The sequence below is a fragment of the Ambystoma mexicanum genome, unplaced genomic scaffold (assembly GCF_040938575.1).
Source record: "Ambystoma mexicanum isolate Mex_15411 unplaced genomic scaffold, UKY_AmexF1_1 Mex_scaf52, whole genome shotgun sequence".
Taxonomy (NCBI): Eukaryota; Metazoa; Chordata; class Amphibia; order Caudata; family Ambystomatidae; genus Ambystoma; species Ambystoma mexicanum.
This window is the reverse complement of record NW_027182469.1, coordinates 1,229,673-1,248,532: the sequence shown is the minus strand read 5'-3', so window position 1 is coordinate 1,248,532 and position 18,860 is coordinate 1,229,673. Positions and strand designations below refer to the sequence as shown.

Sequence of the window (18,860 nt, the reverse complement as noted above, 5' to 3'; positions counted from 1 at the left end):
GGTTCTATAGACAGGAAAAGTGGACAGAGGCAAGCACACTGGTAGATGAGGGTGGCCTTTGTATGGGTCGCTACTCTGAGTGCAGTTCCCTGAGCACCGTGCCTCAGGAAAGCCAGACTTCTACCGCAGGACTCAGGGGATATCTTTGCAGCCACACGAGGCTGACACCCTTTCAATCTGGGCTTCTGGGGTCTTCTGGGAATTATTTGCATAATAGGTTTCCCGCCTTAAATTGAAACTGCCGTTCCATCTTCTGCTAAAAGAGGGCAGCAGAGTGCTTTCTTTGCGCAGAAAACAGACAAGCAATGCAATCATCTTATCTACCGTTTCCATTTTTCTTTTCCCATGCCTTTTAAAATATCAAGAGACACGTCTACAAAAGTGCCATGCATTGGCCGGGAATCGAACCCGGGCCTCCCGCTTGGGAAGCGAGAATTCTACCACTGAACTACCAATGCCTGACAAGCAGCATTACTGCGGTAGAGCACTTGATTTAACACACCTGCCAGTTCCATGCGAATGGTCACTCGTAAACTCTTGACTTCTGCTGAAAGCCTCATTGAAGGCCTTTGCAGACGTGTGAGACTGGCACCTACTCGGGCTGGGCCTCTATGAGCGTTTTGCATAATCTGAGATTGCCCTGCTTCCAGTCAAGGCGCAGCGGCCCCTTCTACTAAAAGGGATCAGCAGAGTGATCGCTAGTAGCAGAAATAAGGCAAGCAAGGCTTGTTTTTTTGTTCGGTCTCTTCCTTTTCACGATGCTTCAAAGTCAACGAAAGGTACATGTGAAAAACGCTCATGCATTGGCCGGGAATCGAACCCGGGCCTCCCGCGTGGCAGGTGAGAATTCTACCACTGAACCACCAATGCCTTACATGCTGTACACTGGCGCTACAGTGCTCTGGACCATTGCAGCCCAGAGCAGCTGATTTAACAGAGCACTGCAGTGACATGAGGATGGCGCCAGCTCCGGTGGGTGAATGGGAGCTGCGCTGCCCTGGCAGTCCTTCTCACTCACTTGGCCACGAACGGCCACGAACGGCCAGGTTCTATAGACAGGAAAAGTGGACAGAGGCAAGCACACTGGTAGATGAGGGTGGCCTTTGTATGGGTCGCTACTCTGAGTGCAGTTCCCTGAGCACCGTGCCTCAGGAAAGCCAGACTTCTACCGCAGGACTCAGGGGATATCTTTGCAGCCACACGAGGCTGACACCCTTTCAATCTGGGCTTCTGGGGTCTTCTGGGAATTATTTGCATAATAGAAGGTTTCCCGCCTTAAGTTGAAACTGCCGTTCCATCTTCTGCTAAAAGAGGGCAGCAGAGTGCTTTCTTTGCGCAGAAAACCGACAAGCAATGCAATCATCTTATCTACCGTTTCCATTTTTCTTTTCCCATGCCTTTTAAAATATCAAGAGACACGTCTACAAAAGTGCCATGCATTGGCCGGGAATCGAACCCGGGCCTCCCGCTTGGGAAGCGAGAATTCTACCACTGAACTACCAATGCCTGACAAGCAGCATTACTGCGGTAGAGCACTTGATTTAACACACCTGCCAGTTCCATGCGAATGGTCACTCGTAAACTCTTGACTTCTGCTGAAAGCCTCATTGAAGGCCTTTGCAGACGTGTGAGACTGGCACCTACTCGGGCTGGGCCTCTATGAGCTGTTTGCATAATCTGAGATTGCCCTGCTTCCAGTCAAGGCGCAGCGGCCCCTTCTACTAAAAGGGATCAGCAGAGTGATCGCTAGTAGCAGAAATAAGGCAAGCAAGGCAATCAAGGCTTGTTTTTTTGTTCGGTCTCTTCCTTTTCACGATGCTTCAAAGTCAACGAAAGGTACATGTGCAAAACGCTCATGCATTGGCCGGGAATCGAACCCGGGCCTCCCGCGTGGCAGGCGAGAATTCTACCACTGAACCACCAATGCCTTACATGCTGCACACTGGCGCTACAGTGCTCTGGACCATTGCAGCCCAGAGCAGCTGATTTAACAGAGCACTGCAGTGACATGAGGATGGCGCCAGCTCCGGTGGGTGAATGGGAGCTGCGCTGCCCTGGCAGTCCTTCTCACTCACTTGGCCACGAACGGCCAGGTTCTATAGACAGGAAAAGTGGACAGAGGCAAGCACACTGGTAGATGAGGGTGGCCTTTGTATGGGTCGCTACTCTGAGTGCAGTTCCCTGAGCACCGTGCCTCAGGAAAGCCAGACTTCTACCGCAGGACTCAGGGGATATCTTTGCAGCCACACGAGGCTGACACCCTTTCAATCTGGGCTTCTGGGGTCTTCTGGGAATTATTTGCATAATAGGTTTCCCGCCTTAAATTGAAACTGCCGTTCCATCTTCTGCTAAAAGAGGGCAGCAGAGTGCTTTCTTTGCGCAGAAAACAGACAAGCAATGCAATCATCTTATCTACCGTTTCCATTTTTCTTTTCCCATGCCTTTTAAAATATCAAGAGACACGTCTACAAAAGTGCCATGCATTGGCCGGGAATCGAACCCGGGCCTCCCGCTTGGGAAGCGAGAATTCTACCACTGAACTACCAATGCCTGACAAGCAGCATTACTGCGGTAGAGCACTTGATTTAACACACCTGCCAGTTCCATGCGAATGGTCACTCGTAAACTCTTGACTTCTGCTGAAAGCCTCATTGAAGGCCTTTGCAGACGTGTGAGACTGGCACCTACTCGGGCTGGGCCTCTATGAGCGTTTTGCATAATCTGAGATTGCCCTGCTTCCAGTCAAGGCGCAGCGGCCCCTTCTACTAAAAGGGATCAGCAGAGTGATCGCTAGTAGCAGAAATAAGGCAAGCAAGGCAATCAAGGCTTGTTTTTTTGTTCGGTCTCTTCCTTTTCACGATGCTTCAAAGTCAACGAAAGGTACATGTGCAAAACGCTCATGCATTGGCCGGGAATCGAACCCGGGCCTCCCGCGTGGCAGGCGAGAATTCTACCACTGAACCACCAATGCCTTACATGCTGTACACTGGCGCTACAGTGCTCTGGACCATTGCAGCCCAGAGCAGCTGATTTAACAGAGCACTGCAGTGACATGAGGATGGCGCCAGCTCCGGTGGGTGAATGGGAGCTGCGCTGCCCTGGCAGTCCTTCTCACTCACTTGGCCACGAACGGCCACGAACGGCCAGGTTCTATAGACAGGAAAAGTGGACAGAGGCAAGCACACTGGTAGATGAGGGTGGCCTTTGTATGGGTCGCTACTCTGAGTGCAGTTCCCTGAGCACCGTGCCTCAGGAAAGCCAGACTTCTACCGCAGGACTCAGGGGATATCTTTGCAGCCACACGAGGCTGACACCCTTTCAATCTGGGCTTCTGGGGTCTTCTGGGAATTATTTGCATAATAGAAGGTTTCCCGCCTTAAGTTGAAACTGCAGTTCCATCTTCTGCTAAAAGAGGGCAGCAGATTGCTTTCTTTGCGCAGAAAACAGACAAGCAATGCAATCATCTTATCTACCGTTTCCATTTTTCTTTTCCCATGCCTTTTAAAATATCAAGAGACACGTCTACAAAAGTGCCATGCATTGGCCGGGAATCGAACCCGGGCCTCCCGCTTGGGAAGCGAGAATTCTACCACTGAACTACCAATGCTTGACAAGCAGCATTACTGCGGTAGAGTGCTTGATTTAACACACCTGCCAGTTCCATGCGAATGGTCACTCGTAAACTCTTGACTTCTGCTGAAAGCCTCATTGAAGGCCTTTGCAGACGTGTGAGACTGGCACCTACTCGGGCTGGGCCTCTATGAGCGTTTTGCATAATCTGAGATTGCCCTGCTTCCAGTCAAGGCGCAGCGGCCCCTTCTACTAAAAGGGATCAGCAGAGTGATCGCTAGTAGCAGAAATAAGGCAAGCAAGGCAATCAAGGCTTGTTTTTTTGTTCGGTCTCTTCCTTTTCACGATGCTTCAAAGTCAACGAAAGGTACATGTGCAAAACACTCATGCATTGGCCGGGAATCGAACCCGGGCCTCCCGCGTGGCAGGCGAGAATTCTACCACTGAACCACCAATGCCTTACATGCTGCACACTGGCGCTACAGTGCTCTGGACCATTGCAGCCCAGAGCAGCTGATTTAACAGAGCACTGCAGTGACATGAGGATGGCGCCAGCTCCGGTGGGTGAATGGGAGCTGCGCTGCCCTGGCAGTCCTTCTCACTCACTTGGCCACGAACGGCCACGAACGGCCAGGTTCTATAGACAGGAAAAGTGGACAGAGGCAAGCACACTGGTAGATGAGGGAGGCCTTTGTATGGGTCGCTACTCTGAGTGCAGTTCCCTGAGCACCGTGCCTCAGGAAAGCCAGACTTCTACCGCAGGACTCAGGGGATATCTTTGCAGCCACACGAGGCTGACACCCTTTCAATCTGGGCTTCTGGGGTCTTCTGGGAATTATTTGCATAATAGAAGGTTTCCCGCCTTAAGTTGAAACTGCCGTTCCATCTTCTGCTAAAAGAGGGCAGCAGAGTGCTTTCTTTGCGCAGAAAACAGACAAGCAATGCAATCATCTTATCTACCGTTTCCATTTTTCTTTTCCCATGCCTTTTAAAATATCAAGAGACACGTCTACAAAAGTGCCATGCATTGGCCGGGAATCGAACCCGGGCCTCCCGCTTGGGAAGCGAGAATTCTACCACTGAACTACCAATGCCTGACAAGCAGCATTACTGCGGTAGAGCACTTGATTTAACACACCTGCCAGTTCCATGCGAATGGTCACTCGTAAACTCTTGACTTCTGCTGAAAGCCTCATTGAAGGCCTTTGCAGACGTGTGAGACTGGCACCTACTCGGGCTGGGCCTCTATGAGCTGTTTGCATAATCTGAGATTGCCCTGCTTCCAGTCAAGGCGCAGCGGCCCCTTCTACTAAAAGGGATCAGCAGAGTGATCGCTAGTAGCAGAAATAAGGCAAGCAAGGCAATCAAGGCTTGTTTTTTTGTTCGGTCTCTTCCTTTTCACGATGCTTCAAAGTCAACGAAAGGTACATGTGCAAAACGCTCATGCATTGGCCGGGAATCGAACCCGGGCCTCCCGCGTGGCAGGCGAGAATTCTACCACTGAACCACCAATGCCTTACATGCTGCACACTGGTGCTACAGTGCTCTGGACCATTGCAGCCCAGAGCAGCTGATTTAACAGAGCACTGCAGTGACATGAGGATGGCGCCAGCTCCGGTGGGTGAATGGGAGCTGCGCTGCCCTGGCAGTCCTTCTCACTCACTTGGCCACGAACGGCCAGGTTCTATAGACAGGAAAAGTGGACAGAGGCAAGCACACTGGTAGATGAGGGTGGCCTTTGTATGGGTCGCTACTCTGAGTGCAGTTCCCTGAGCACCGTGCCTCAGGAAAGCCAGACTTCTACCGCAGGACTCAGGGGATATCTTTGCAGCCACACGAGGCTGACACCCTTTCAATCTGGGCTTCTGGGGTCTTCTGGGAATTATTTGCATAATAGGTTTCCCGCCTTAAGTTGAAACTGCCGTTCCATCTTCTGCTAAAAGAGGGCAGCAGAGTGCTTTCTTTGCGCAGAAAACAGACAAGCAATGCAATCATCTTATCTACCGTTTCCATTTTTCTTTTCCCATGCCTTTTAAAATATCAAGAGACACGTCTACAAAAGTGCCATGCATTGGCCGGGAATCGAACCCGGGCCTCCCGCTTGGGAAGCGAGAATTCTACCACTGAACTACCAATGCTTGACAAGCAGCATTACTGCGGTAGAGCGCTTGATTTAACACACCTGCCAGTTCCATGCGAATGGTCACTCGTAAACTCTTGACTTCTGCTGAAAGCCTCATTGAAGGCCTTTGCAGACGTGTGAGACTGGCACCTACTCGGGCTGGGCCTCTATGAGTGTTTTGCATAATCTGAGATTGCCCTGCTTCCAGTCAAGGCGCAGCGGCCCCTTCTACTAAAAGGGATCAGCAGAGTGATCGCTAGTAGCAGAAATAAGGCAAGCAAGGCAATCAAGGCTTGTTTTTTTGTTCGGTCTCTTCCTTTTCACGATGCTTCAAAGTCAACGAAAGGTACATGTGCAAAACGCTCATGCATTGGCCGGGAATCGAACCCGGGCCTCCCGCGTGGCAGGCGAGAATTCTACCACTGAACCACCAATGCCTTACATGCTGCACACTGGCGCTACAGTGCTCTGGACCATTGCAGCCCAGAGCAGCTGATTTAACAGAGCACTGCAGTGACATGAGGATGGCGCCAGCTCCGGTGGGTGAATGGGAGCTGCGCTGCCCTGGCAGTCCTTCTCACTCACTTGGCCACGAACGGCCACGAACGGCCAGGTTCTATAGACAGGAAAAGTGGACAGAGGCAAGCACACTGGTAGATGAGGGTGGCCTTTGTATGGGTCGCTACTCTGAGTGCAGTTCCCTGAGCACCGTGCCTCAGGAAAGCCAGACTTCTACCGCAGGACTCAGGGGATATCTTTGCAGCCACACGAGGCTGACACCCTTTCAATCTGGGCTTCTGGGGTCTTCTGGGAATTATTTGCATAATAGAAGGTTTCCCGCCTTAAGTTGAAACTGCCGTTCCATCTTCTGCTAAAAGAGGGCAGCAGAGTGCTTTCTTTGCGCAGAAAACAGACAAGCAATGCAATCATCTTATCTACCGTTTCCATTTTTCTTTTCCCATGCCTTTTAAAATATCAAGAGACACGTCTACAAAAGTGCCATGCATTGGCCGGGAATCGAACCCGGGCCTCCCGCTTGGGAAGCGAGAATTCTACCACTGAACTACCAATGCCTGACAAGCAGCATTACTGCGGTAGAGCACTTGATTTAACACACCTGCCAGTTCCATGCGAATGGTCACTCGTAAACTCTTGACTTCTGCTGAAAGCCTCATTGAAGGCCTTTGCAGACGTGTGAGACTGGCACCTACTCGGGCTGGGCCTCTATGAGCTGTTTGCATAATCTGAGATTGCCCTGCTTCCAGTCAAGGCGCAGCGGCCCCTTCTACTAAAAGGGATCAGCAGAGTGATCGCTAGTAGCAGAAATAAGGCAAGCAAGGCAATCAAGGCTTGTTTTTTTGTTCGGTCTCTTCCTTTTCACGATGCTTCAAAGTCAACGAAAGGTACATGTGCAAAACACTCATGCATTGGCCGGGAATCGAACCCGGGCCTCCCGCGTGGCAGGCGAGAATTCTACCACTGAACCACCAATGCCTTACATGCTGCACACTGGCGCTACAGTGCTCTGGACCATTGCAGCCCAGAGCAGCTGATTTAACAGAGCACTGCAGTGACATGAGGATGGCGCCAGCTCCGGTGGGTGAATGGGAGCTGCGCTGCCCTGGCAGTCCTTCTCACTCACTTGGCCACGAACGGCCACGAACGGCCAGGTTCTATAGACAGGAAAAGTGGACAGAGGCAAGCACACTGGTAGATGAGGGAGGCCTTTGTATGGGTCGCTACTCTGAGTGCAGTTCCCTGAGCACCGTGCCTCAGGAAAGCCAGACTTCTACCGCAGGACTCAGGGGATATCTTTGCAGCCACACGAGGCTGACACCCTTTCAATCTGGGCTTCTGGGGTCTTCTGGGAATTATTTGCATAATAGAAGGTTTCCCGCCTTAAGTTGAAACTGCAGTTCCATCTTCTGCTAAAAGAGGGCAGCAGATTGCTTTCTTTGCGCAGAAAACAGACAAGCAATGCAATCATCTTATCTACCGTTTCCATTTTTCTTTTCCCATGCCTTTTAAAATATCAAGAGACACGTCTACAAAAGTGCCATGCATTGGCCGGGAATCGAACCCGGGCCTCCCGCTTGGGAAGCGAGAATTCTACCACTGAACTACCAATGCTTGACAAGCAGCATTACTGCGGTAGAGCGCTTGATTTAACACACCTGCCAGTTCCATGCGAATGGTCACTCGTAAACTCTTGACTTCTGCTGAAAGCCTCATTGAAGGCCTTTGCAGACGTGTGAGACTGGCACCTACTCGGGCTGGGCCTCTATGAGTGTTTTGCATAATCTGAGATTGCCCTGCTTCCAGTCAAGGCGCAGCGGCCCCTTCTACTAAAAGGGATCAGCAGAGTGATCGCTAGTAGCAGAAATAAGGCAAGCAAGGCAATCAAGGCTTGTTTTTTTGTTCGGTCTCTTCCTTTTCACGATGCTTCAAAGTCAACGAAAGGTACATGTGCAAAACGCTCATGCATTGGCCGGGAATCGAACCCGGGCCTCCCGCGTGGCAGGCGAGAATTCTACCACTGAACCACCAATGCCTTACATGCTGCACACTGGCGCTACAGTGCTCTGGACCATTGCAGCCCAGAGCAGCTGATTTAACAGAGCACTGCAGTGACATGAGGATGGCGCCAGCTCCGGTGGGTGAATGGGAGCTGCGCTGCCCTGGCAGTCCTTCTCACTCACTTGGCCACGAACGGCCACGAACGGCCAGGTTCTATAGACAGGAAAAGTGGACAGAGGCAAGCACACTGGTAGATGAGGGTGGCCTTTGTATGGGTCGCTACTCTGAGTGCAGTTCCCTGAGCACCGTGCCTCAGGAAAGCCAGACTTCTACCGCAGGACTCAGGGGATATCTTTGCAGCCACACGAGGCTGACACCCTTTCAATCTGGGCTTCTGGGGTCTTCTGGGAATTATTTGCATAATAGAAGGTTTCCCGCCTTAAGTTGAAACTGCCGTTCCATCTTCTGCTAAAAGAGGGCAGCAGAGTGCTTTCTTTGCGCAGAAAACAGACAAGCAATGCAATCATCTTATCTACCGTTTCCATTTTTCTTTTCCCATGCCTTTTAAAATATCAAGAGACACGTCTACAAAAGTGCCATGCATTGGCCGGGAATCGAACCCGGGCCTCCCGCTTGGGAAGCGAGAATTCTACCACTGAACTACCAATGCCTGACAAGCAGCATTACTGCGGTAGAGCACTTGATTTAACACACCTGCCAGTTCCATGCGAATGGTCACTCGTAAACTCTTGACTTCTGCTGAAAGCCTCATTGAAGGCCTTTGCAGACGTGTGAGACTGGCACCTACTCGGGCTGGGCCTCTATGAGCTGTTTGCATAATCTGAGATTGCCCTGCTTCCAGTCAAGGCGCAGCGGCCCCTTCTACTAAAAGGGATCAGCAGAGTGATCGCTAGTAGCAGAAATAAGGCAAGCAAGGCAATCAAGGCTTGTTTTTTTGTTCGGTCTCTTCCTTTTCACGATGCTTCAAAGTCAACGAAAGGTACATGTGCAAAACGCTCATGCATTGGCCGGGAATCGAACCCGGGCCTCCCGCGTGGCAGGCGAGAATTCTACCACTGAACCACCAATGCCTTACATGCTGCACACTGGCGCTACAGTGCTCTGGACCATTGCAGCCCAGAGCAGCTGATTTAACAGAGCACTGCAGTGACATGAGGATGGCGCCAGCTCCGGTGGGTGAATGGGAGCTGCGCTGCCCTGGCAGTCCTTCTCACTCACTTGGCCACGAACGGCCACGAACGGCCAGGTTCTATAGACAGGAAAAGTGGACAGAGGCAAGCACACTGGTAGATGAGGGTGGCCTTTGTATGGGTCGCTACTCTGAGTGCAGTTCCCTGAGCACCGTGCCTCAGGAAAGCCAGACTTCTACCGCAGGACTCAGGGGATATCTTTGCAGCCACACGAGGCTGACACCCTTTCAATCTGGGCTTCTGGGGTCTTCTGGGAATTATTTGCATAATAGAAGGTTTCCCGCCTTAAGTTGAAACTGCAGTTCCATCTTCTGCTAAAAGAGGGCAGCAGATTGCTTTCTTTGCGCAGAAAACAGACAAGCAATGCAATCATCTTATCTACCGTTTCCATTTTTCTTTTCCCATGCCTTTTAAAATATCAAGAGACACGTCTACAAAAGTGCCATGCATTGGCCGGGAATCGAACCCGGGCCTCCCGCTTGGGAAGCGAGAATTCTACCACTGAACTACCAATGCTTGACAAGCAGCATTACTGCGGTAGAGCGCTTGATTTAACACACCTGCCAGTTCCATGCGAATGGTCACTCGTAAACTCTTGACTTCTGCTGAAAGCCTCATTGAAGGCCTTTGCAGACGTGTGAGACTGGCACCTACTCGGGCTGGGCCTCTATGAGCGTTTTGCATAATCTGAGATTGCCCTGCTTCCAGTCAAGGCGCAGCGGCCCCTTCTACTAAAAGGGATCAGCAGAGTGATCGCTAGTAGCAGAAATAAGGCAAGCAAGGCAATCAAGGCTTGTTTTTTTGTTCGGTCTCTTCCTTTTCACGATGCTTCAAAGTCAACCGCGTGGCAGGCGAGAATTCTACCACTGAACCACCAATGCCTTACATGCTGCACACTGGCGCTACAGTGCTCTGGACCATTGCAGCCCAGAGCAGCTGATTTAACAGAGCACTGCAGTGACATGAGGATGGCGCCAGCTCCGGTGGGTGAATGGGAGCTGCGCTGCCCTGGCAGTCCTTCTCACTCACTTGGCCACGAACGGCCACGAACGGCCAGGTTCTATAGACAGGAAAAGTGGACAGAGGCAAGCACACTGGTAGATGAGGGAGGCCTTTGTATGGGTCGCTACTCTGAGTGCAGTTCCCTGAGCACCGTGCCTCAGGAAAGCCAGACTTCTACCGCAGGACTCAGGGGATATCTTTGCAGCCACACGAGGCTGACACCCTTTCAATCTGGGCTTCTGGGGTCTTCTGGGAATTATTTGCATAATAGAAGGTTTCCCGCCTTAAGTTGAAACTGCCGTTCCATCTTCTGCTAAAAGAGGGCAGCAGAGTGCTTTCTTTGCGCAGAAAACAGACAAGCAATGCAATCATCTTATCTACCGTTTCCATTTTTCTTTTCCCATGCCTTTTAAAATATCAAGAGACACGTCTACAAAAGTGCCATGCATTGGCCGGGAATCGAACCCGGGCCTCCCGCTTGGGAAGCGAGAATTCTACCACTGAACTACCAATGCCTGACAAGCAGCATTACTGCGGTAGAGCACTTGATTTAACACACCTGCCAGTTCCATGCGAATGGTCACTCGTAAACTCTTGACTTCTGCTGAAAGCCTCATTGAAGGCCTTTGCAGACGTGTGAGACTGGCACCTACTCGGGCTGGGCCTCTATGAGCTGTTTGCATAATCTGAGATTGCCCTGCTTCCAGTCAAGGCGCAGCGGCCCCTTCTACTAAAAGGGATCAGCAGAGTGATCGCTAGTAGCAGAAATAAGGCAAGCAAGGCAATCAAGGCTTGTTTTTTTGTTCGGTCTCTTCCTTTTCACGATGCTTCAAAGTCAACGAAAGGTACATGTGCAAAACGCTCATGCATTGGCCGGGAATCGAACCCGGGCCTCCCGCGTGGCAGGCGAGAATTCTACCACTGAACCACCAATGCCTTACATGCTGCACACTGGTGCTACAGTGCTCTGGACCATTGCAGCCCAGAGCAGCTGATTTAACAGAGCACTGCAGTGACATGAGGATGGCGCCAGCTCCGGTGGGTGAATGGGAGCTGCGCTGCCCTGGCAGTCCTTCTCACTCACTTGGCCACGAACGGCCAGGTTCTATAGACAGGAAAAGTGGACAGAGGCAAGCACACTGGTAGATGAGGGTGGCCTTTGTATGGGTCGCTACTCTGAGTGCAGTTCCCTGAGCACCGTGCCTCAGGAAAGCCAGACTTCTACCGCAGGACTCAGGGGATATCTTTGCAGCCACACGAGGCTGACACCCTTTCAATCTGGGCTTCTGGGGTCTTCTGGGAATTATTTGCATAATAGGTTTCCCGCCTTAAGTTGAAACTGCCGTTCCATCTTCTGCTAAAAGAGGGCAGCAGATTGCTTTCTTTGCGCAGAAAACAGACAAGCAATGCAATCATCTTATCTACCGTTTCCATTTTTCTTTTCCCATGCCTTTTAAAATATCAAGAGACACGTCTACAAAAGTGCCATGCATTGGCCGGGAATCGAACCCGGGCCTCCCGCTTGGGAAGCGAGAATTCTACCACTGAACTACCAATGCTTGACAAGCAGCATTACTGCGGTAGAGCGCTTGATTTAACACACCTGCCAGTTCCATGCGAATGGTCACTCGTAAACTCTTGACTTCTGCTGAAAGCCTCATTGAAGGCCTTTGCAGACGTGTGAGACTGGCACCTACTCGGGCTGGGCCTCTATGAGTGTTTTGCATAATCTGAGATTGCCCTGCTTCCAGTCAAGGCGCAGCGGCCCCTTCTACTAAAAGGGATCAGCAGAGTGATCGCTAGTAGCAGAAATAAGGCAAGCAAGGCAATCAAGGCTTGTTTTTTTGTTCGGTCTCTTCCTTTTCACGATGCTTCAAAGTCAACGAAAGGTACATGTGCAAAACGCTCATGCATTGGCCGGGAATCGAACCCGGGCCTCCCGCGTGGCAGGCGAGAATTCTACCACTGAACCACCAATGCCTTACATGCTGCACACTGGCGCTACAGTGCTCTGGACCATTGCAGCCCAGAGCAGCTGATTTAACAGAGCACTGCAGTGACATGAGGATGGCGCCAGCTCCGGTGGGTGAATGGGAGCTGCGCTGCCCTGGCAGTCCTTCTCACTCACTTGGCCACGAACGGCCACGAACGGCCAGGTTCTATAGACAGGAAAAGTGGACAGAGGCAAGCACACTGGTAGATGAGGGTGGCCTTTGTATGGGTCGCTACTCTGAGTGCAGTTCCCTGAGCACCGTGCCTCAGGAAAGCCAGACTTCTACCGCAGGACTCAGGGGATATCTTTGCAGCCACACGAGGCTGACACCCTTTCAATCTGGGCTTCTGGGGTCTTCTGGGAATTATTTGCATAATAGAAGGTTTCCCGCCTTAAGTTGAAACTGCCGTTCCATCTTCTGCTAAAAGAGGGCAGCAGAGTGCTTTCTTTGCGCAGAAAACAGACAAGCAATGCAATCATCTTGTCTACCGTTTCCATTTTTCTTTTCCCATGCCTTTTAAAATATCAAGAGACACGTCTACAAAAGTGCCATGCATTGGCCGGGAATCGAACCCGGGCCTCCCGCTTGGGAAGCGAGAATTCTACCACTGAACTACCAATGCCTGACAAGCAGCATTACTGCGGTAGAGCACTTGATTTAACACACCTGCCAGTTCCATGCGAATGGTCACTCGTAAACTCTTGACTTCTGCTGAAAGCCTCATTGAAGGCCTTTGCAGACGTGTGAGACTGGCACCTACTCGGGCTGGGCCTCTATGAGCTGTTTGCATAATCTGAGATTGCCCTGCTTCCAGTCAAGGCGCAGCGGCCCCTTCTACTAAAAGGGATCAGCAGAGTGATCGCTAGTAGCAGAAATAAGGCAAGCAAGGCAATCAAGGCTTGTTTTTTTGTTCGGTCTCTTCCTTTTCACGATGCTTCAAAGTCAACGAAAGGTACATGTGCAAAACGCTCATGCATTGGCCGGGAATCGAACCCGGGCCTCCCGCGTGGCAGGCGAGAATTCTACCACTGAACCACCAATGCCTTACATGCTGCACACTGGCGCTACAGTGCTCTGGACCATTGCAGCCCAGAGCAGCTGATTTAACAGAGCACTGCAGTGACATGAGGATGGCGCCAGCTCCGGTGGGTGAATGGGAGCTGCGCTGCCCTGGCAGTCCTTCTCACTCACTTGGCCACGAACGGCCAGGTTCTATAGACAGGAAAAGTGGACAGAGGCAAGCACACTGGTAGATGAGGGTGGCCTTTGTATGGGTCGCTACTCTGAGTGCAGTTCCCTGAGCACCGTGCCTCAGGAAAGCCAGACTTCTACCGCAGGACTCAGGGGATATCTTTGCAGCCACACGAGGCTGACACCCTTTCAATCTGGGCTTCTGGGGTCTTCTGGGAATTATTTGCATAATAGGTTTCCCGCCTTAAATTGAAACTGCCGTTCCATCTTCTGCTAAAAGAGGGCAGCAGAGTGCTTTCTTTGCGCAGAAAACAGACAAGCAATGCAATCATCTTATCTACCGTTTCCATTTTTCTTTTCCCATGCCTTTTAAAATATCAAGAGACACGTCTACAAAAGTGCCATGCATTGGCCGGGAATCGAACCCGGGCCTCCCGCTTGGGAAGCGAGAATTCTACCACTGAACTACCAATGCCTGACAAGCAGCATTACTGCGGTAGAGCACTTGATTTAACACACCTGCCAGTTCCATGCGAATGGTCACTCGTAAACTCTTGACTTCTGCTGAAAGCCTCATTGAAGGCCTTTGCAGACGTGTGAGACTGGCACCTACTCGGGCTGGGCCTCTATGAGCGTTTTGCATAATCTGAGATTGCCCTGCTTCCAGTCAAGGCGCAGCGGCCCCTTCTACTAAAAGGGATCAGCAGAGTGATCGCTAGTAGCAGAAATAAGGCAAGCAAGGCAATCAAGGCTTGTTTTTTTGTTCGGTCTCTTCCTTTTCACGATGCTTCAAAGTCAACGAAAGGTACATGTGCAAAACACTCATGCATTGGCCGGGAATCGAACCCGGGCCTCCCGCGTGGCAGGCGAGAATTCTACCACTGAACCACCAATGCCTTACATGCTGCACACTGGCGCTACAGTGCTCTGGACCATTGCAGCCCAGAGCAGCTGATTTAACAGAGCACTGCAGTGACATGAGGATGGCGCCAGCTCCGGTGGGTGAATGGGAGCTGCGCTGCCCTGGCAGTCCTTCTCACTCACTTGGCCACGAACGGCCAGGTTCTATAGACAGGAAAAGTGGACAGAGGCAAGCACACTGGTAGATGAGGGTGGCCTTTGTATGGGTCGCTACTCTGAGTGCAGTTCCCTGAGCACCGTGCCTCAGGAAAGCCAGACTTCTACCGCAGGACTCAGGGGATATCTTTGCAGCCACACGAGGCTGACACCCTTTCAATCTGGGCTTCTGGGGTCTTCTGGGAATTATTTGCATAATAGAAGGTTTCCCGCCTTAAGTTGAAACTGCAGTTCCATCTTCTGCTAAAAGAGGGCAGCAGATTGCTTTCTTTGCGCAGAAAACAGACAAGCAATGCAATCATCTTATCTACCGTTTCCATTTTTCTTTTCCCATGCCTTTTAAAATATCAAGAGACACGTCTACAAAAGTGCCATGCATTGGCCGGGAATCGAACCCGGGCCTCCCGCTTGGGAAGCGAGAATTCTACCACTGAACTACCAATGCTTGACAAGCAGCATTACTGCGGTAGAGCGCTTGATTTAACACACCTGCCAGTTCCATGCGAATGGTCACTCGTAAACTCTTGACTTCTGCTGAAAGCCTCATTGAAGGCCTTTGCAGACGTGTGAGACTGGCACCTACTCGGGCTGGGCCTCTATGAGCGTTTTGCATAATCTGAGATTGCCCTGCTTCCAGTCAAGGCGCAGCGGCCCCTTCTACTAAAAGGGATCAGCAGAGTGATCGCTAGTAGCAGAAATAAGGCAAGCAAGGCAATCAAGGCTTGTTTTTTTGTTCGGTCTCTTCCTTTTCACGATGCTTCAAAGTCAACGAAAGGTACATGTGCAAAACACTCATGCATTGGCCGGGAATCGAACCCGGGCCTCCCGCGTGGCAGGCGAGAATTCTACCACTGAACCACCAATGCCTTACATGCTGCACACTGGCGCTACAGTGCTCTGGACCATTGCAGCCCAGAGCAGCTGATTTAACAGAGCACTGCAGTGACATGAGGATGGCGCCAGCTCCGGTGGGTGAATGGGAGCTGCGCTGCCCTGGCAGTCCTTCTCACTCACTTGGCCACGAACGGCCAGGTTCTATAGACAGGAAAAGTGGACAGAGGCAAGCACACTGGTAGATGAGGGTGGCCTTTGTATGGGTCGCTACTCTGAGTGCAGTTCCCTGAGCACCGTGCCTCAGGAAAGCCAGACTTCTACCGCAGGACTCAGGGGATATCTTTGCAGCCACACGAGGCTGACACCCTTTCAATCTGGGCTTCTGGGGTCTTCTGGGAATTATTTGCATAATAGGTTTCCCGCCTTAAGTTGAAACTGCCGTTCCATCTTCTGCTAAAAGAGGGCAGCAGAGTGCTTTCTTTGCGCAGAAAACAGACAAGCAATGCAATCATCTTATCTACCGTTTCCATTTTTCTTTTCCCATGCCTTTTAAAATATCAAGAGACACGTCTACAAAAGTGCCATGCATTGGCCGGGAATCGAACCCGGGCCTCCCGCTTGGGAAGCGAGAATTCTACCACTGAACTACCAATGCTTGACAAGCAGCATTACTGCGGTAGAGCGCTTGATTTAACACACCTGCCAGTTCCATGCGAATGGTCACTCGTAAACTCTTGACTTCTGCTGAAAGCCTCATTGAAGGCCTTTGCAGACGTGTGAGACTGGCACCTACTCGGGCTGGGCCTCTATGAGTGTTTTGCATAATCTGAGATTGCCCTGCTTCCAGTCAAGGCGCAGCGGCCCCTTCTACTAAAAGGGATCAGCAGAGTGATCGCTAGTAGCAGAAATAAGGCAAGCAAGGCAATCAAGGCTTGTTTTTTTGTTCGGTCTCTTCCTTTTCACGATGCTTCAAAGTCAACGAAAGGTACATGTGCAAAACGCTCATGCATTGGCCGGGAATCGAACCCGGGCCTCCCGCGTGGCAGGCGAGAATTCTACCACTGAACCACCAATGCCTTACATGCTGCACACTGGCGCTACAGTGCTCTGGACCATTGCAGCCCAGAGCAGCTGATTTAACAGAGCACTGCAGTGACATGAGGATGGCGCCAGCTCCGGTGGGTGAATGGGAGCTGCGCTGCCCTGGCAGTCCTTCTCACTCACTTGGCCACGAACGGCCATGAACGGCCAGGTTCTATAGACAGGAAAAGTGGACAGAGGCAAGCACACTGGTAGATGAGGGTGGCCTTTGTATGGGTCGCTACTCTGAGTGCAGTTCCCTGAGCACCGTGCCTCAGGAAAGCCAGACTTCTACCGCAGGACTCAGGGGATATCTTTGCAGCCACACGAGGCTGACACCCTTTCAATCTGGGCTTCTGGGGTCTTCTGGGAATTATTTGCATAATAGAAGGTTTCCCGCCTTAAGTTGAAACTGCCGTTCCATCTTCTGCTAAAAGAGGGCAGCAGAGTGCTTTCTTTGCGCAGAAAACAGACAAGCAATGCAATCATCTTATCTACCGTTTCCATTTTTCTTTTCCCATGCCTTTTAAAATATCAAGAGACACGTCTACAAAAGTGCCATGCATTGGCCGGGAATCGAACCCGGGCCTCCCGCTTGGGAAGCGAGAATTCTACCACTGAACTACCAATGCCTGACAAGCAGCATTACTGCGGTAGAGCACTTGATTTAACACACCTGCCAGTTCCATGCGAATGGTCACTCGTAAACTCTTGACTTCTGCTGAAAGCCTCATTGAAGGCCTTTGCAGACGTGTGAGACTGGCACCTACTCGGGCTGGGCCTCTATGAGCGTTTTGCATAATCTGAGATTGCCCTGCTTCCAGTCAAGGCGCAGCGGCCCCTTCTACTAAAAGGGATCAGCAGAGTGATCGCTAGTAGCAGAAATAAGGCAAGCAAGGCAATCAAGGCTTGTTTTTTTGTTCGGTCTCTTCCTTTTCACGATGCTTCAAAGTCAACGAAAGGTACATGTGCAAAACGCTCATGCATTGGCCGGGAATCGAACCCGGGCCTCCCGCGTGGCAGGCGAGAATTCTACCACTGAACCACCAATGCCTTACATGCTGCACACTGGCGCTACAGTGCTCTGGACCATTGCAGCCCAGAGCAGCTGATTTAACAGAGCACTGCAGTGACATGAGGATGGCGCCAGCTCCGGTGGGTGAATGGGAGCTGCGCTGCCCTGGCAGTCCTTCTCACTCACTTGGCCACGAACGGCCACGAACGGCCAGGTTCTATAGACAGGAAAAGTGGACAGAGGCAAGCACACTGGTAGATGAGGGTGGCCTTTGTATGGGTCGCTACTCTGAGTGCAGTTCCCTGAGCACCGTGCCTCAGGAAAGCCAGACTTCTACCGCAGGACTCAGGGGATATCTTTGCAGCCACACGAGGCTGACACCCTTTCAATCTGGGCTTCTGGGGTCTTCTGGGAATTATTTGCATAATAGAAGGTTTCCCGCCTTAAGTTGAAACTGCAGTTCCATCTTCTGCTAAAAGAGGGCAGCAGATTGCTTTCTTTGCGCAGAAAACAGACAAGCAATGCAATCATCTTATCTACCGTTTCCATTTTTCTTTTCCCATGCCTTTTAAAATATCAAGAGACACGTCTACAAAAGTGCCATGCATTGGCCGGGAATCGAACCCGGGCCTCCCGCTTGGGAAGCGAGAATTCTACCACTGAACTACCAATGCTTGACAAGCAGCATTACTGCGGTAGAGCGCTTGATTTAACACACCTGCCAGTTCCATGCGAATGGTCACTCGTAAACTCTTGACTTCTGCTGAAAGCCTCATTGAAGGCCTTTGCAGACGTGTGAGACTGGCACCTACTCGGGCTGGGCCTCTATGAGCGTTTTGCATAATCTGAGATTGCCCTGCTTCCAGTCAAGGCGCAGCGGCCCCTTCTACTAAAAGGGATCAGCAGAGTGATCGCTAGTAGCAGAAATAAGGCAAGCAAGGCAATCAAGGCTTGTTTTTTTGTTCGGTCTCTTCCTTTTCACGATGCTTCAAAGTCAACGAAAGGTACATGTGCAAAACACTCATGCATTGGCCGGGAATCGAACCCGGGCCTCCCGCGTGGCAGGCGAGAATTCTACCACTGAACCACCAATGCCTTACATGCTGCACACTGGCGCTACAGTGCTCTGGACCATTGCAGCCCAGAGCAGCTGATTTAACAGAGCACTGCAGTGACATGAGGATGGCGCCAGCTCCGGTGGGTGAATGGGAGCTGCGCTGCCCTGGCAGTCCTTCTCACTCACTTGG

At 51.3% G+C, this 18,860-nt stretch overlaps 34 non-coding genes across 34 annotated transcripts; all 34 read right to left on the bottom strand.

Annotated features, from left to right (window-relative positions):
• Positions 1-387: 387 nt before the first annotated feature.
• TRNAG-CCC (transfer RNA glycine (anticodon CCC)) lies at positions 388-458 on the bottom strand. Its single transcript has one exon. It is a non-coding gene; the product is annotated as a tRNA-Gly (tRNA).
• A 977-nt stretch (positions 459-1,435) lies between these two features.
• Positions 1,436-1,506, bottom strand: TRNAG-CCC (transfer RNA glycine (anticodon CCC)). Its single transcript has one exon. It is a non-coding gene; the product is annotated as a tRNA-Gly (tRNA).
• A 350-nt stretch (positions 1,507-1,856) lies between these two features.
• On the bottom strand, positions 1,857-1,927 carry TRNAG-GCC (transfer RNA glycine (anticodon GCC)). The gene has a single exon. It is a non-coding gene; the product is annotated as a tRNA-Gly (tRNA).
• A 552-nt stretch (positions 1,928-2,479) lies between these two features.
• On the bottom strand, positions 2,480-2,550 carry TRNAG-CCC (transfer RNA glycine (anticodon CCC)). Its single transcript has one exon. It is a non-coding gene; the product is annotated as a tRNA-Gly (tRNA).
• Positions 2,551-2,900: 350 nt separating this feature from the next.
• On the bottom strand, positions 2,901-2,971 carry TRNAG-GCC (transfer RNA glycine (anticodon GCC)). The gene has a single exon. It is a non-coding gene; the product is annotated as a tRNA-Gly (tRNA).
• Positions 2,972-3,536: 565 nt separating this feature from the next.
• On the bottom strand, positions 3,537-3,607 carry TRNAG-CCC (transfer RNA glycine (anticodon CCC)). Its single transcript has one exon. It is a non-coding gene; the product is annotated as a tRNA-Gly (tRNA).
• A 350-nt stretch (positions 3,608-3,957) lies between these two features.
• TRNAG-GCC (transfer RNA glycine (anticodon GCC)) lies at positions 3,958-4,028 on the bottom strand. The gene has a single exon. It is a non-coding gene; the product is annotated as a tRNA-Gly (tRNA).
• A 565-nt stretch (positions 4,029-4,593) lies between these two features.
• TRNAG-CCC (transfer RNA glycine (anticodon CCC)) lies at positions 4,594-4,664 on the bottom strand. Its single transcript has one exon. It is a non-coding gene; the product is annotated as a tRNA-Gly (tRNA).
• A 350-nt stretch (positions 4,665-5,014) lies between these two features.
• On the bottom strand, positions 5,015-5,085 carry TRNAG-GCC (transfer RNA glycine (anticodon GCC)). Its single transcript has one exon. It is a non-coding gene; the product is annotated as a tRNA-Gly (tRNA).
• Positions 5,086-5,637: 552 nt separating this feature from the next.
• On the bottom strand, positions 5,638-5,708 carry TRNAG-CCC (transfer RNA glycine (anticodon CCC)). The gene has a single exon. It is a non-coding gene; the product is annotated as a tRNA-Gly (tRNA).
• A 350-nt stretch (positions 5,709-6,058) lies between these two features.
• TRNAG-GCC (transfer RNA glycine (anticodon GCC)) lies at positions 6,059-6,129 on the bottom strand. Its single transcript has one exon. It is a non-coding gene; the product is annotated as a tRNA-Gly (tRNA).
• Positions 6,130-6,694: 565 nt separating this feature from the next.
• TRNAG-CCC (transfer RNA glycine (anticodon CCC)) lies at positions 6,695-6,765 on the bottom strand. The gene has a single exon. It is a non-coding gene; the product is annotated as a tRNA-Gly (tRNA).
• Positions 6,766-7,115: 350 nt separating this feature from the next.
• On the bottom strand, positions 7,116-7,186 carry TRNAG-GCC (transfer RNA glycine (anticodon GCC)). The gene has a single exon. It is a non-coding gene; the product is annotated as a tRNA-Gly (tRNA).
• A 565-nt stretch (positions 7,187-7,751) lies between these two features.
• On the bottom strand, positions 7,752-7,822 carry TRNAG-CCC (transfer RNA glycine (anticodon CCC)). The gene has a single exon. It is a non-coding gene; the product is annotated as a tRNA-Gly (tRNA).
• Positions 7,823-8,172: 350 nt separating this feature from the next.
• TRNAG-GCC (transfer RNA glycine (anticodon GCC)) lies at positions 8,173-8,243 on the bottom strand. The gene has a single exon. It is a non-coding gene; the product is annotated as a tRNA-Gly (tRNA).
• Positions 8,244-8,808: 565 nt separating this feature from the next.
• TRNAG-CCC (transfer RNA glycine (anticodon CCC)) lies at positions 8,809-8,879 on the bottom strand. The gene has a single exon. It is a non-coding gene; the product is annotated as a tRNA-Gly (tRNA).
• A 350-nt stretch (positions 8,880-9,229) lies between these two features.
• TRNAG-GCC (transfer RNA glycine (anticodon GCC)) lies at positions 9,230-9,300 on the bottom strand. Its single transcript has one exon. It is a non-coding gene; the product is annotated as a tRNA-Gly (tRNA).
• A 565-nt stretch (positions 9,301-9,865) lies between these two features.
• TRNAG-CCC (transfer RNA glycine (anticodon CCC)) lies at positions 9,866-9,936 on the bottom strand. Its single transcript has one exon. It is a non-coding gene; the product is annotated as a tRNA-Gly (tRNA).
• A 930-nt stretch (positions 9,937-10,866) lies between these two features.
• TRNAG-CCC (transfer RNA glycine (anticodon CCC)) lies at positions 10,867-10,937 on the bottom strand. Its single transcript has one exon. It is a non-coding gene; the product is annotated as a tRNA-Gly (tRNA).
• A 350-nt stretch (positions 10,938-11,287) lies between these two features.
• On the bottom strand, positions 11,288-11,358 carry TRNAG-GCC (transfer RNA glycine (anticodon GCC)). The gene has a single exon. It is a non-coding gene; the product is annotated as a tRNA-Gly (tRNA).
• Positions 11,359-11,910: 552 nt separating this feature from the next.
• On the bottom strand, positions 11,911-11,981 carry TRNAG-CCC (transfer RNA glycine (anticodon CCC)). Its single transcript has one exon. It is a non-coding gene; the product is annotated as a tRNA-Gly (tRNA).
• A 350-nt stretch (positions 11,982-12,331) lies between these two features.
• TRNAG-GCC (transfer RNA glycine (anticodon GCC)) lies at positions 12,332-12,402 on the bottom strand. Its single transcript has one exon. It is a non-coding gene; the product is annotated as a tRNA-Gly (tRNA).
• A 565-nt stretch (positions 12,403-12,967) lies between these two features.
• Positions 12,968-13,038, bottom strand: TRNAG-CCC (transfer RNA glycine (anticodon CCC)). Its single transcript has one exon. It is a non-coding gene; the product is annotated as a tRNA-Gly (tRNA).
• Positions 13,039-13,388: 350 nt separating this feature from the next.
• TRNAG-GCC (transfer RNA glycine (anticodon GCC)) lies at positions 13,389-13,459 on the bottom strand. Its single transcript has one exon. It is a non-coding gene; the product is annotated as a tRNA-Gly (tRNA).
• Positions 13,460-14,011: 552 nt separating this feature from the next.
• TRNAG-CCC (transfer RNA glycine (anticodon CCC)) lies at positions 14,012-14,082 on the bottom strand. The gene has a single exon. It is a non-coding gene; the product is annotated as a tRNA-Gly (tRNA).
• Positions 14,083-14,432: 350 nt separating this feature from the next.
• TRNAG-GCC (transfer RNA glycine (anticodon GCC)) lies at positions 14,433-14,503 on the bottom strand. Its single transcript has one exon. It is a non-coding gene; the product is annotated as a tRNA-Gly (tRNA).
• Positions 14,504-15,058: 555 nt separating this feature from the next.
• Positions 15,059-15,129, bottom strand: TRNAG-CCC (transfer RNA glycine (anticodon CCC)). Its single transcript has one exon. It is a non-coding gene; the product is annotated as a tRNA-Gly (tRNA).
• A 350-nt stretch (positions 15,130-15,479) lies between these two features.
• TRNAG-GCC (transfer RNA glycine (anticodon GCC)) lies at positions 15,480-15,550 on the bottom strand. Its single transcript has one exon. It is a non-coding gene; the product is annotated as a tRNA-Gly (tRNA).
• A 552-nt stretch (positions 15,551-16,102) lies between these two features.
• Positions 16,103-16,173, bottom strand: TRNAG-CCC (transfer RNA glycine (anticodon CCC)). Its single transcript has one exon. It is a non-coding gene; the product is annotated as a tRNA-Gly (tRNA).
• A 350-nt stretch (positions 16,174-16,523) lies between these two features.
• TRNAG-GCC (transfer RNA glycine (anticodon GCC)) lies at positions 16,524-16,594 on the bottom strand. Its single transcript has one exon. It is a non-coding gene; the product is annotated as a tRNA-Gly (tRNA).
• A 565-nt stretch (positions 16,595-17,159) lies between these two features.
• On the bottom strand, positions 17,160-17,230 carry TRNAG-CCC (transfer RNA glycine (anticodon CCC)). The gene has a single exon. It is a non-coding gene; the product is annotated as a tRNA-Gly (tRNA).
• Positions 17,231-17,580: 350 nt separating this feature from the next.
• TRNAG-GCC (transfer RNA glycine (anticodon GCC)) lies at positions 17,581-17,651 on the bottom strand. Its single transcript has one exon. It is a non-coding gene; the product is annotated as a tRNA-Gly (tRNA).
• A 565-nt stretch (positions 17,652-18,216) lies between these two features.
• On the bottom strand, positions 18,217-18,287 carry TRNAG-CCC (transfer RNA glycine (anticodon CCC)). Its single transcript has one exon. It is a non-coding gene; the product is annotated as a tRNA-Gly (tRNA).
• A 350-nt stretch (positions 18,288-18,637) lies between these two features.
• On the bottom strand, positions 18,638-18,708 carry TRNAG-GCC (transfer RNA glycine (anticodon GCC)). Its single transcript has one exon. It is a non-coding gene; the product is annotated as a tRNA-Gly (tRNA).
• Positions 18,709-18,860: the final 152 nt, after the last annotated feature.